We start from the raw sequence: 14,324 nt of genomic DNA, 5'->3' as shown, positions 1-14,324 counted from the left end.
TTTGGGCAGGAGAAGGTACACCAGAAATAGAGGGGGCAGAGTTCCTTATGAATACACCGGGCAGGGAAGCCGATCTTTTAAAAATTGTGGTAGTTGGTGACAGTTTAGTAATGATAGTACCTGTGTGCCACCTGGTGCAATGGATGGGTGAAATGGGGGGAGGGGGCGCAATCCAGGTAATGTGCTATTAACACTCTATGTTGTCAGTTGTAGTTTGTTTAAGAAAGGTACAAGCGACCCACCTGAACATTTGCAGAGCCAACTACATTAACTGTTCCAAGTTCTTACATACAACACCCAAGATTGCAGTTTCTGAGCTTCCGGGGTTATCTTTAGCTTTTTAATTATCAACATTTCAACAGGCTTAGCAAACACCAAATCTTACTTCAGAAAAATGTGCATTAATATCCCAATTAACAGTCCAACTTCTGTCTACGTCGACTGAAGCCTTATCTAGAACTGACACTCCATTAACCACTCCTGGAATAAGACGTACTTTTCAGTTTCGTGACTTGCCATCTTCTTCTGGCCTTCTTTACAGGAGTCATCATCACTTGTCTCCTCCACTTGTTTTTTGGTGGGTGAAGGGGAATTAATCATTTATTTGGTCCCAAACTGAGTATCAAATATTTTGTTGCAATATTTTGACTTGTGAATATTACACCTGAACAGTTGTGATTGAAAAGTAGCACCAAAGGAAAGCCTCATCTACAGGTAAACTTTTACTGCAGCACGGTGTTTGCTCTCCTTTGTTGCAGCGAATAATGTAACTTTGTAAAAATGCTTCATACTGAATCCAATGGTGGAATTATGTTTGTTTCGCCAAATATTATTCCTCAGAAAAGCACTCTTGTGACAGCTGCAGAACTTTGCATTTGATCCAGTAAGCTACCTGGCTCCTCCTGAAAAAGTCCCAAGAAACGATCCTTGATATAACCTTCCAAATCTTTAGAAAATATTGCTTAAGGTTTTTCTGGAAATCTAATATTGTGGGGGAAAGCAGTTCAGGAAAACCCTCTGTTTCTCCACTTCCTGCATGCCACTCTACAGCTGGGATGGTTCTTGTAGAATCAACTTTAAAACCTCTTAGTGGTGGGCACGTGGTGGTCTTCCTCCAGGTCGCCCACCACATTGCAGCTTTGCATTCTGCTTCCCCTTTTTTATATAATCTTTTGAGTAACATGTATCATTTTTGCCACCCATTGTGATTTAGCTCAATTAGTGAATATTGAGTAATCACAGATAACATTGGAAAAATCCTTTCAGTTTTTTTGTGGACTGAGATGAGTCCAAGATGAGTCCAGTGCTCATGGAAGACAGGCAACGAAAAAGTTGTTTTTTTTAAACGTATTTAATTTTTTTAAGGCAGGGAATATATAAAGGTGCATTAAATGTATAATTACACGCTCAAACAAATATCATATCAGTCAGTGTGTGTTACCTTCATGAAAACTGATACATTTCATTTACGTGAAATAGCCATCCATACTCCATCTTAAAAAGCAACAATCTCTACGTTATATATCTGTGCTGCTCTGGTACGACGTTATATACTTCATTATTATTTTTGTTTTGGCGGGCTTTGTTTTGGAATGACTCTTAGTGCAGTTTCTATTAGTTGCTCCTCAATAATAAACGGTTGTATACTTATGTGTCTTTATGTTGTGAACTCAAAGCAGTTCCAATCGATTTTCATCAAGAAAATTCTTGCACCCACTCTGAGTTCTTCCTCACCCACAACCATACTGCCGCATGAAGGTGACAAGTGGATTTTACATTACTTATCATTTTTGTTTTTACAATCAGTGAAACTAAGAACATGTCTGTCTTAAAGTGTAGTGTTATCAAAGATCTCCCCACAACTGTAGCTATACAGAAGATATATTTTTCTCTGAGAGGGATTGATATCCAAGAAGTACGATCATCTGATTCATTGCTATTTTTGTGCTGAGCTTCTCCTTCGTGTATTTAAAAATCTAAATGCAGAGCTGGGTTATCTCTGGGTACAGCCAGTGCAGAACATTTACAGTTTTGCAGGTTTATCTCTTGATTAAGTTTGTGCAAAATAGAGGTGTTCTGTACATTAGCTGTTTGGGAAAAAATGGAATCGTCCTGTATTTACTCATCTAATTATTTTAAAGTTTAATTCATTTATTTACATGCACTCACTTATAACTTAACCTGGACTTCTGTTTTACATTTTTCCGCTATTTTACCAAATACTATTGACCCAACCTTATGTTCTTCGGATCTTCGACCAAGCAGTATACAATCTCATCCCTACCATAAATGGCAGCCATATCCATATTTGATAGATATGTTCTTTTTTGTTATAGGACCACCAAAGTTCTTTATTCGTTTTAACCATTTCTTGTAAACTTGATCAAGATGCCCACCTATCCTTTAACACAGATTTGCTTATTTTGAGGGAACCCGCTTAGTCAAACTTGGTATAGCTCTCTCCGGAAGAAGTTCGTCTTCTGTCAACATCAGACTGCTAATCCCAGCCTCAGTTTTGATTGGAGAAAGAGCAAACTACTTTAAACAAACATTGGCAAAGCCTATAGGTTTCGCCTATGCAAAATCTATTGCCTTTGTCAATGTTTTTTTTACATGGTGCACAGCAGTTGATCACCGGCTGAACAACATGGTTTGAAGTAGTAAAGAAAACACAAAAAACAAGCTATGAATGTCTAAGCTGGGCACCTCATAGCACTTATTATTTTTTTTTTTTACTTTAAGCCAATCAATGGCCATGAAAACATTTCAAGATGGCTGTTACACTTATATCAGCCAAGTTTGAACCTTAAATTGATAGTTTCTGGGTTAATGTTGTAGCGCCAGCACATTCTAATATGACAGAAGTAGACACCAAATTAACTCTTAGTTCTAACAAACCTTTCAAACACATTCAGATAAGAAATGTGTAAAAAAGTTCTGAAAACCTAGTGATAAATAGAGACTAATCTTCCACACCACTGAAACAAAGTAATGTCTCGGCTGCCTAATATGATGTATATAATGTAGATTTTGATATTCCCCTTCTCCCGGGTAGAGCTCCAAATTGAGAACATGTAGTGGTGTTGTCTTTATATATTTAATGGTTCGTGAAACAGCTCTATGTCGTTGATTCACGTTAAGCCAAATGTGACATGTCGCTCCCGACTTTAAACAGCAGTATCGGATTTCGTGGGAGGGACAGAAAGGGCCTCAAAACACATGCGCTCAAGTGCCCCTGTGGGGAAAAAAGTACCCGAGCAAGTGGGCGGCTGTGGAAGGACACTGGCTTATGGCCCGAAACTATACTTTGCCTAAGCAGCGAGGAAGACCTGAGGAACTGAATTGAAAGACCGGAAGAACCGAGGAGGTAGGAGGAGGTGCTGCCTAATAAGGAGCAAGGAAAAGAGAGTGACATCGGAGAGGACCGATGGTTAGTAAAGGTAAGTAATAGGGTGGCTCTAAGCCCGTTTTGTTTTTTTTAAATTTTATTTACAAGAGATTTGACAACACAGCGCAAGCATTGTGCAGACAAAACTTAAAAAGTGTTCCTTTCTTAGAGAAAGTCTCGCAAGTGTTTTCTATGAGACCTTTTTCTGATTTGGTCATTCTTAAAACTTTATTAAATTTTTTCATTAAGCATAACAGACATATTTTCTAAGACCTCCTGAAGTTTTTAACATTTCAAGCGTAGTAAAGCAAGTGCAAAGAAATAAGAACATTTTATGCTGGGTAAAAATAGCTACTCGGCCCCCCACCCCTTTTTTCACAAATATAACATTGATAGTGCCAGTTGACCGCTCTTATCACAAATAAAATGAGAAAATAAACGTTACATTTTCTTTAAAAATGTACAATAAAGTGTCTCTTGTGAGTGGACAATTATTTTTTTGTAAATGGTACTCTATTATACACCAGCCCTAAAGGCTAGGTCTGGTTTATGTTGCAGATGTAGACGTTATAACTATTGAGAGAGGCACAAGACAAGGGTACCCTCTGTCTTCCTTAATCTTCTCGCTAGCCATTGAACATCTTGCCTGTTTTCTTTGTGAATTTCACTCGCATCATCGGCTCTAGGTCGGCAGCAGAGCATTGGTGTTATCTCTGCACGCTGCCAATAGTATTCTTTATTCCCAGCTCTCGAATGTAAATCTTTCATTGGTCCTAAGGGAGGCTGTTAGATTTTGGGGACTGTCCAGGCTGCAAATTAATTGGAACAAGACGGAGATGCTCTCATTGACAGCAGTGACCATGGCACCGGATGTAGAGTATCCTTTGAGGTGGAGTAAGGGCATGGTGAAATATCTAGGCATACATGCCTGAAGAGATGTCTCGGAGCTCTTGGGACGCAATTTTGGCAAGACTTACTTTAGGATGTGTGTGGAGCACTGGTTGCGTATTACTCTACATGTGTGGTCTCATCTCCCTAATAAAAATGTTAATTATGCCAAAGTTTTTATACTTGTTAACAAATATTTCTGTGCATCTTCCAGTGGCATGTTTTGACAATTATAACAGCTACTTGCTGGACTGGGATGCGGGCAGCAGCATGTTAAGTGGTCCATGCTCACTGACCTAAGGGAAAATAGATGGCTAACAGTCCCAACCCTTAAGTCTACTATTTGGTGGTGCAGGCTCACTATGTAAAGTACTGGATGCTGGCCCAGCCTGCGCTCATGCGTGCGCGTATTGAACGCACTCTTACGCAACCTGTTCCCTTTACACACTTCCAAAGCCAGACTGGTTGTAGCGGGCATCAGGCATTTCCCCGGGAGGCTGGAAGGGTGAGGGGCCGCTTTTGTTACCGAACGTCCGGTTTTGTAGCAGTGCACCCCTTTTAAAAGCACCGCAAAGTTCCTTACAACAGTTCACAGGCAAGATAACTAATGATTAATGTACCTGCTGGAGAGAGATCGAGGTTTTCTCTAGTGGCAGTTTTGGCTCATCTAAGGTAGTGCAGAGGGTTAATATCCCTGCTGCAGCAAACCTATGGTATGCAGGTCACACAACAGTATTTTAAGTGCGTAGCTCAGTGGGATGCTTCTTTTGTCATAGAGATCCTTTTGTTATTGTGCAGTTCATAACTTAAAATCATTATGAAGCTCAGTGAGCTATGAGCTGCCATCAAAGATCTGCATGCAAACTGCATGGTACAGGTTAGAAAGTTATGTTTTTTCCCAGTCGCTGATTATCCTAATTTTGCTAAAATGGGTTTGTGGCGAAGACATAAATTTAGTAAAGTAAAACACTAACCACTGTGCTAAGTTCTGAATCCTTAGTTTATGCTTCCCCAGACCAAGCACTCTTAAAAAATGCTTATCAGTATGTATGACATGTGAATCCTACACCTTGTTGTCCCCTTTGTCTTATGTAACATTTTTATACACTGATTTATACATGTATGATTCATTGTCTAAGTGTTTGTGTGTATAAAGTGCTCAAACACCCTATTATTCTAAAAGAGGGGCTATAAAACAAATGAAATACATGTGAGAGGGGGGCTATATAGAGATGGGAGGCACTGTTAGAAGGTGACGGTGAGGGGATCATTGAAGAGCCCCAATACAGATTTCTGTATCCTGGTGCACTGTAACGTCATCAATTACTGAGCTTTAAAAACTAATACAATTGAATATATAATAATGAAAAATGTGTTGTAAAATGGACTGTTTTTGCAATATCTCCCAAATTTTCTTGAGGGGGGGGGACCCCCCAAGCCACATACTTCTCTGTAAGATACCCGTGCCACTCTGGAATGATGTAGATGCATTCAGCATGACCCGACGGGACTGGTCAGAAATAATGAGATGTTTCAGTTGCGAACTTGCCTACTCACTAGTAGTAGAGTTTTTTTTTCCAGAATCTAAAACTACCTCTAACGATGAATCTTGAGGTAAAGAAGTAGTTGACTGCTGTGGGTGTGAAGGTCCTGGCCCGATCTGTTGCGGGGTGGCGGTCTCTGTGTTTTCAAGCATATAGACTAGTGAGAGGGGTTGCACCTCTGGCCATTATGTTCTACGGCAAGCTGTGTTCTGCAGCAAGGCATACCTTCACAGCCTTCCCAAACCCTGACAGAACTTGCAGTTCTCACTAAGTATATTCAGTGCGTGGATGCTGATAAATCTGTCTCTTTTTTATACTCTGAAATCATGGCTCATAGACTTCATACCTCGTTGACAGAGCGGAGCGGGAGACAGAGCTGGGAGGCCCGATAGCAGACAAACTGCTGTGCCCAGGTTAGACATATGCCTTTAAACTACAGACATACGTTTTGAGTTTTTGCACCACTATCACCATACTCCGCAAGGTATGGGTAAATTCTCCCTATACACCGACATTGCCTGTGGTAAGTATAGTCAATAGGGTGGGATTTCTACATATGGTGCAGATATGTCCTTAAATTAAGAAGTTACTGGCTGGAATCTTTACATTATTAAATACAATGCACTGGGGGGAGAGGAGGAGCCTCATCCAAAGAGCCACGCCTTGCTGGACTGGGATGCGGGCAGCAGCACGTTAAGTGGTCCATGCTCACTGACCTAAGGGAAAATAGATGGCTAACAGTCCCAACCCTTAAGTCTACTATTTGGTGGTGCAGGCTCACTATGTAAAGTACTGGATGCTGGCCCAGCCTGCGCTCATGCGTGCGCGTATTGAACGCACTCTTACGCAACCTGTTCCCTTTACACACTTCCAAAGCCAGACTGGTTGTAGCGGGCATCAGGCATTTCCCCGGGAGGCTGGAAGGGTGAGGGGCCGCTTTTGTTACCGAACGTCCGGTTTTGTAGCAGTGCACCCCTTTTAAAAGCACCGCAAAGTTCCTTACAACAGTTCACAGGCAAGATAACTAATGATTAATGTACCTGCTGGAGAGAGATCGAGGTTTTCTCTAGTGGCAGTTTTGGCTCATCTAAGGTAGTGCAGAGGGTTAATATCCCTGCTGCAGCAAACCTATGGTATGCAGGTCACACAACAGTATTTTAAGTGCGTAGCTCAGTGGGATGCTTCTTTTGTCATAGAGATCCTTTTGTTATTGTGCAGTTCATAACTTAAAATCATTATGAAGCTCAGTGAGCTATGAGCTGCCATCAAAGATCTGCATGCAAACTGCATGGTACAGGTTAGAAAGTTATGTTTTTTCCCAGTCGCTGATTATCCTAATTTTGCTAAAATGGGTTTGTGGCGAAGACATAAATTTAGTAAAGTAAAACACTAACCACTGTGCTAAGTTCTGAATCCTTAGTTTATGCTTCCCCAGACCAAGCACTCTTAAAAAATGCTTATCAGTATGTATGACATGTGAATCCTACACCTTGTTGTCCCCTTTGTCTTATGTAACATTTTTATACACTGATTTATACATGTATGATTCATTGTCTAAGTGTTTGTGTGTATAAAGTGCTCAAACACCCTATTATTCTAAAAGAGGGGCTATAAAACAAATGAAATACATGTGAGAGGGGGGCTATATAGAGATGGGAGGCACTGTTAGAAGGTGATGGTGAGGGGATCATTGAAGAGCCCCAATACAGATTTCTGTATCCTGGTGCACTGTAACGTCATCAATTACTGAGCTTTAAAAACGAATACAATTGAATATATAATAATGAAAAATGTGTTGTAAAATGGACTGTTTTTGCAATATCTCCCAAATTTTCTTGAGGGGGGGGGACCCCCCAAGCCACATACTTCTCTGTAAGATACCCGTGCCACTCTGGAATGATGTAGATGCATTCAGCATGACCCGACGGGACTGGTCAGAAATAATGAGATGTTTCAGTTGCGAACTTGCCTACTCACTAGTAGTAGAGTTTTTTTTTCCAGAATCTAAAACTACCTCTAACGATGAATCTTGAGGTAAAGAAGTAGTTGACTGCTGTGGGTGTGAAGGTCCTGGCCCGATCTGTTGCGGGGTGGCGGTCTCTGTGTTTTCAAGCATATAGACTAGTGAGAGGGGTTGCACCTCTGGCCATTATGTTCTACGGCAAGCTGTGTTCTGCAGCAAGGCATACCTTCACAGCCTTCCCAAACCCTGACAGAACTTGCAGTTCTCACTAAGTATATTCAGTGCGTGGATGCTGATAAATCTGTCTCTTTTTTATACTCTGAAATCATGGCTCATAGACTTCATACCTCGTTGACAGAGCGGAGCGGGAGACAGAGCTGGGAGGCCCGATAGCAGACAAACTGCTGTGCCCAGGTTAGACATATGCCTTTAAACTACAGACATACGTTTTGAGTTTTTGCACCACTATCACCATACTCCGCAAGGTATGGGTAAATTCTCCCTATACACCGACATTGCCTGTGGTAAGTATAGTCAATAGGGTGGGATTTCTACATATGGTGCAGATATGTCCTTAAATTAAGAAGTTACTGGCTGGAATCTTTACATTATTAAATACAATGCACTGGGGGGAGAGGAGGAGCCTCATCCAAAGAGCCACGCCTTGCTGGACTGGGATGCGGGCAGCAGCACGTTAAGTGGTCCATGCTCACTGACCTAAGGGAAAATAGATGGCTAACAGTCCCAACCCTTAAGTCTACTATTTGGTGGTGCAGGCTCACTATGTAAAGTACTGGATGCTGGCCCAGCCTGCGCTCATGCGTGCGCGTATTGAACGCACTCTTACGCAACCTGTTCCCTTTACACACTTCCAAAGCCAGACTGGTTGTAGCGGGCATCAGGCATTTCCCCGGGAGGCTGGAAGGGTGAGGGGCCGCTTTTGTTACCGAACGTCCGGTTTTGTAGCAGTGCACCCCTTTTAAAAGCACCGCAAAGTTCCTTACAACAGTTCACAGGCAAGATAACTAATGATTAATGTACCTGCTGGAGAGAGATCGAGGTTTTCTCTAGTGGCAGTTTTGGCTCATCTAAGGTAGTGCAGAGGGTTAATATCCCTGCTGCAGCAAACCTATGGTATGCAGGTCACACAACAGTATTTTAAGTGCGTAGCTCAGTGGGATGCTTCTTTTGTCATACAGATCCTTTTGTTATTGTGCAGTTCATAACTTAAAATCATTATGAAGCTCAGTGAGCTATGAGCTGCCATCAAAGATCTGCATGCAAACTGCATGGTACAGGTTAGAAAGTTATGTTTTTTCCCAGTCGCTGATTATCCTAATTTTGCTAAAATGGGTTTGTGGCGAAGACATAAATTTAGTAAAGTAAAACACTAACCACTGTGCTAAGTTCTGAATCCTTAGTTTATGCTTCCCCAGACCAAGCACTCTTAAAAAATGCTTATCAGTATGTATGACATGTGAATCCTACACCTTGTTGTCCCCTTTGTCTTATGTAACATTTTTATACACTGATTTATACATGTATGATTCATTGTCTAAGTGTTTGTGTGTATAAAGTGCTCAAACACCCTATTATTCTAAAAGAGGGGCTATAAAACAAATGAAATACATGTGAGAGGGGGGCTATATAGAGATGGGAGGCACTGTTAGAAGGTGATGGTGAGGGGATCATTGAAGAGCCCCAATACAGATTTCTGTATCCTGGTGCACTGTAACGTCATCAATTACTGAGCTTTAAAAACGAATACAATTGAATATATAATAATGAAAAATGTGTTGTAAAATGGACTGTTTTTGCAATATCTCCCAAATTTTCTTGAGGGGGGGGGGACCCCCCAAGCCACATACTTCTCTGTAAGATACCCGTGCCACTCTGGAATGATGTAGATGCATTCAGCATGACCCGACGGGACTGGTCAGAAATAATGAGATGTTTCAGTTGCGAACTTGCCTACTCACTAGTAGTAGAGTTTTTTTTTCCAGAATCTAAAACTACCTCTAACGATGAATCTTGAGGTAAAGAAGTAGTTGACTGCTGTGGGTGTGAAGGTCCTCGCCCGATCTGTTGCGGGGTGGCGGTCTCTGTGTTTTCAAGCATATAGACTAGTGAGAGGGGTTGCACCTCTGGCCATTATGTTCTACGGCAAGCTGTGTTCTGCAGCAAGGCATACCTTCACAGCCTTCCCAAACCCTGACAGAACTTGCAGTTCTCACTAAGTATATTCAGTGCGTGGATGCTGATAAATCTGTCTCTTTTTTATACTCTGAAATCATGGCTCATAGACTTCATACCTCGTTGACAGAGCGGAGCGGGAGACAGACCTGGGAGGCCCGATAGCAGACAAACTGCTGTGCCCAGGTTAGACATATGCCTTTAAACTACAGACATACGTTTTGAGTTTTTGCACCACTATCACCATACTCCGCAAGGTATGGGTAAATTCTCCCTATACACCGACATTGCCTGTGGTAAGTATAGTCAATAGGGTGGGATTTCTACATATGGTGCAGATATGTCCTTAAATTAAGAAGTTACTGGCTGGAATCTTTACATTATTAAATACAATGCACTGGGGGGAGAGGAGGAGCCTCATCCAAAGAGCCACGTCTTGAGGTTCTTCCTGAACATGGTAAGCGATGGTCTTTGTCTGAGGTGCTGGGGGAGGTTGTTCCAGCTCTTTGCTACAGTGTAGGTGAAAAATCGTCCTCCAGCAGTGATTTTGCGGATGCAAGGGATGGTGGCCAGGGCCAACCGGGTGGAGCGGAGGGATCTGGCAGGGCTGTGGAAGGAGATGGGGTGGTTCAGGTAGGCTGGTCATGCGTTGTGTATGGCCTTTTACGTGTGGGTGAGAAGATTGAAGGTTATTCGCTTCTCGACCCGTAGCCAGCGGAGGGTCCTCAGGTGTTGAGAGATGTGTTCTCGGTGAGGGAGGTCCAGAATAAGTCTGGCGGTTGCATTCTGGATGAGTTGAAGTTTTTTGATGTTCCTAGTTGAGGTGCCAGCGTAGAGGGCATTGCTGTAATCGAGCTTGCTTGTGACTAAAGCGTGGGTGACTGTCCTGTGACAGTCTGCTGGGATCCATCTGAAGATCTTCCTGAGTCTGCTGAGTGTGTGCCAGCAGGAGGAGGCGACAGCGGGGGCGTGGTCAGCAGCCGATGAGGCTGCATGCTTACAGCGGAGCTCCGGGGCGGCAAACGGGGCCCGGCTAGCGCTACTACACTGAAAAACACCCAGAAATGAGAATAACTTAGAAAAATCGATATCGGAAAGCAGGTATCGTACAAGTGAACCGCTTCCGATAAAATCTTGTCTGGACTGCTGGCAGAAATGAACATACTTCCCCGGCGACCACAGTGGAACAAAATGGCGGCCGTGTACCAACGGCTCTTAAAATAAAGAAAAGTATAGAAGCAGGGAGTCGGAACTCCCGCAACAGTAGTGAACAGACCCGTAGTCTCTTGAGGAACCCACCTACCACGTTCGGACCCCCTAGGGCACCCTGAGAGGACCGGTGAGTGAGGGATCGTGCGAGCGAGGAGAACCCGGAGACCCCGCACGAGCAGGAACCAGCACCCGGCTGCCCGAGTGCACATACTGTGCGACAATCAGCTCAGGAGGGCCCCAGCAATAATACAGGCGTTGGGGGGGGGGGGAGCGGGGAGACCCCCGTTGGACCGCTGGCTGGGGGCACCCCCCGATGGAGAAACACCCTGACCAGGGAGCGCCGGGAGTGAAGAGCGGCCCCCTGCAGCTCAATAGCCCTGAGCGGAAGGAGAATCTGGCGGCGCCCCCGGCCCGGTCCCTCCCTCTGCAGGCTAGATCGCGGGGCCCCTTCTGATGGCCCCGGGACCAATGATAAAACAGAATAGAGAGCGGGGGTCCCCCGCCTCTTCCTTGACCGATCCCTGGTGATGAGAGCAGTCAAATAACAGAACCAAGAGAGCAGAGTCCTCCGAGCCGACAACTAACCGGCCCTCGCCAACGGTGGAGACCCCCCGAATTGGATAATCACTCTGCCAGACCGGAGGAGAGCTAAAGGACGGAGAGATGAGAGCAAGGGGGGAGGGGCCTGGAGCCCCTCCAGATCACGAGGAAGAACCCATGTATGCCCATCCAGCACTCACGCAGGCACGGCGGATATCTCGGGGGGCACCTAATGTCTGATCAAATCTCAGAAGGAATGATCACAGGCCACCTACGAACTAAGGACCAAGACGCATCCTCCAGCTAAGAAGCACATAAATTAGGAAGCTCCGCGTCCGGAGACGAGCCCCTCACACCCTACTCACCCTCAACGGGACAAGAAATCGAGGGCACCTTTGACCCTGATTGCCCCTCCCGCCCATCTAAGACAGCGGGGGCCCTGCTGACATCCCGTGTAACATGGGTGTACAGAACGTTTTTGGGGAAGTGGGGTAGTCCTGAACCCCACCCCCCCCCCGTATCTGCTCACAGAAGAAGGAGAAAGAACCAAGGAATACCAGAAAGACTCTCTGGGTGGAAAATACAAACTTGCGCCCCCTCCAACAAAGCAGACGAATCACTATTCCTCCCAATCAAATAACTGTGTTAAATAGAGGGAACCCTAAAAAACGTGAAAAACAGAACCAAATGGAGTCCACAAACGCGAAACCCTCTAACCAACCCACAAAACTAACCTCCATAGTCAATCTGCTGCATCAGGAAACAACACTAGACACAGTCCTTCTAGCCATTAAAGAATCCCGTGAAGCACTTGAGCAAAAAATTGACAATCTATCAACGGACCTCTCATTACTGCGAGATGACCACCGTAAAATAAAAGATAGAGTGGGTACGAACGAAAAATTCCTCGCAACTGTGACTCTCACACAACAATCAGCATCTACAGTACTGGCGGATCTTACCACCCGAATTAAAACCTTGGAAACCAGAGCAGAAGATGCTGAAAGTCAAGCACGCAGGAGCAATCTCAGACTGATTGGGGTACCAGAAGGCTCAGAATCCTCAGCAGTCAACATGGAATAATTTCTGGAAAATTGGATCAGGAATACAGTAGCCACAGAAGGCCTCTCGACCTTTTTTGCGATAGAAAGAACCTATAGGGTACCCAACAGGATGCCACCTCCGGGAGCTAGACCCCGACCAATTGTAGCGAAGTTGTTGCATTATAAAGACAGAGACTATATACTTTCACAATCACATCAACTTGGCGAAACCATGTGAAATAATCAACGAGTTATGATTTTCCCAGACACAGGCACATAGGGCCACTTTCAACTAATCCAAACGCACACTGCGCGAGAACGGTATAAAATATGCGATGCTCTTCCCCGCCAAGCTCAGAGTAGTACATGGGGGCAAAGCGCAATTCTTCTTGTCGCTGCAACTGGTGGAGGAATAGCTGGAAACCCTGAACCTAACCAATTTAACCCCCCCTCCAGAACCCTCCGCAAACCGGGCAGGAAACGCAGCAGATCTTCAAAGCGAGTCACAGAGGCAGCCCCCCCAAAACACCAATCCCTCCAAGAGATGCGAGACGCAGTGGACGCGGCCGCAGTACTGAGTGGGGGGAAATGCCCTCAATCTCGGACCTCTAGCAGTGTCCCGGACCCTGACTCAAGTTGCGGAGGTTCTTCGATATCCTCGCAGGACACTACCATTAGCCTACCTAAAATAACACCAGGAACCTCAGAAGAAATTATATGACCCCTTTGTGAGCAGACTGAACTGTCCATGAGTACTTATGCAAACCTAATGTCGCTGACCGTATATCTAGCAAAGACCACTCTGCCAGCTGACAAAATCGCACTATAGGCTGATCTTAGAGGGACTTAACCACAATGCAGCCGGGCCCCGGGAGCAGCTTGGGCGGGAGCTCTCGGTCTCTGACACGCCACCCATCTATAGGTCTTTAGATTAGAAATGTTAATGGTTTGGACGGGGAGAGTTCTAGTTACCGGTCCTGGGGAGTGGGAGTTGGGATTTAAGTTAGTTTACACAGGTTAGGGGGAATTTGTGCACTGGTCCTAAAAACGACAAATAATTCTCGATCTAGATCCTTGGCAGATAAATATAATAGCAGTACACACCAACGGTTTTCCCTCCCCACAACCTACAATTTGAATATCACAAACTATGGCCTCAGAATATAAAATAATAACCTGGAACATCAGAGGTCTAAATAATATGTCCAAGCGGTATAAAGTATATAACTATCTCAAACGCAGGGGGGGTACACATAGCTCTACTGCAAGAAACACATCTACTTGAACAGGAGGTTGCAGCACTTAAAAAAAGATGGAGAGGCCAAACGTTTGCCACTAGTTACTCGGCGTTTGCTAGGGGAGTACTGATGTGGATCTGCCCCGGAGAACCATTTCAAGCACTGTACACAACCATAGATAAAGATGGGAGGTATGTCATGGTCACTGGAAGACCAGATGGAAGGGAAATAACCATTGGCGGCATGTATGCCCCGAACTTAGATCAAAGGAAATTCTTTGATGGATTATCTCGGGAATTAGGTCCAACCCTGGTG

At 44.3% G+C, this 14,324-nt stretch overlaps 1 protein-coding gene across 2 annotated transcripts in view; it reads left to right on the top strand.

Moving 5' to 3' along the window:
• The window catches only part of LOC138259288 (F-box only protein 27-like), a 284,291-nt gene that overhangs the window by 216,234 nt on the left and 53,733 nt on the right, over positions 1-14,324 (top strand). The window lies entirely within an intron of this gene.

Source organism: Pleurodeles waltl, chromosome 9, assembly GCF_031143425.1.
Source record: "Pleurodeles waltl isolate 20211129_DDA chromosome 9, aPleWal1.hap1.20221129, whole genome shotgun sequence".
NCBI classification, from domain to species: Eukaryota; Metazoa; Chordata; class Amphibia; order Caudata; family Salamandridae; genus Pleurodeles; species Pleurodeles waltl.
The sequence above is the reverse complement of the archived record's forward strand: the minus strand, read 5'-3'. Positions and strand labels throughout refer to the sequence as shown.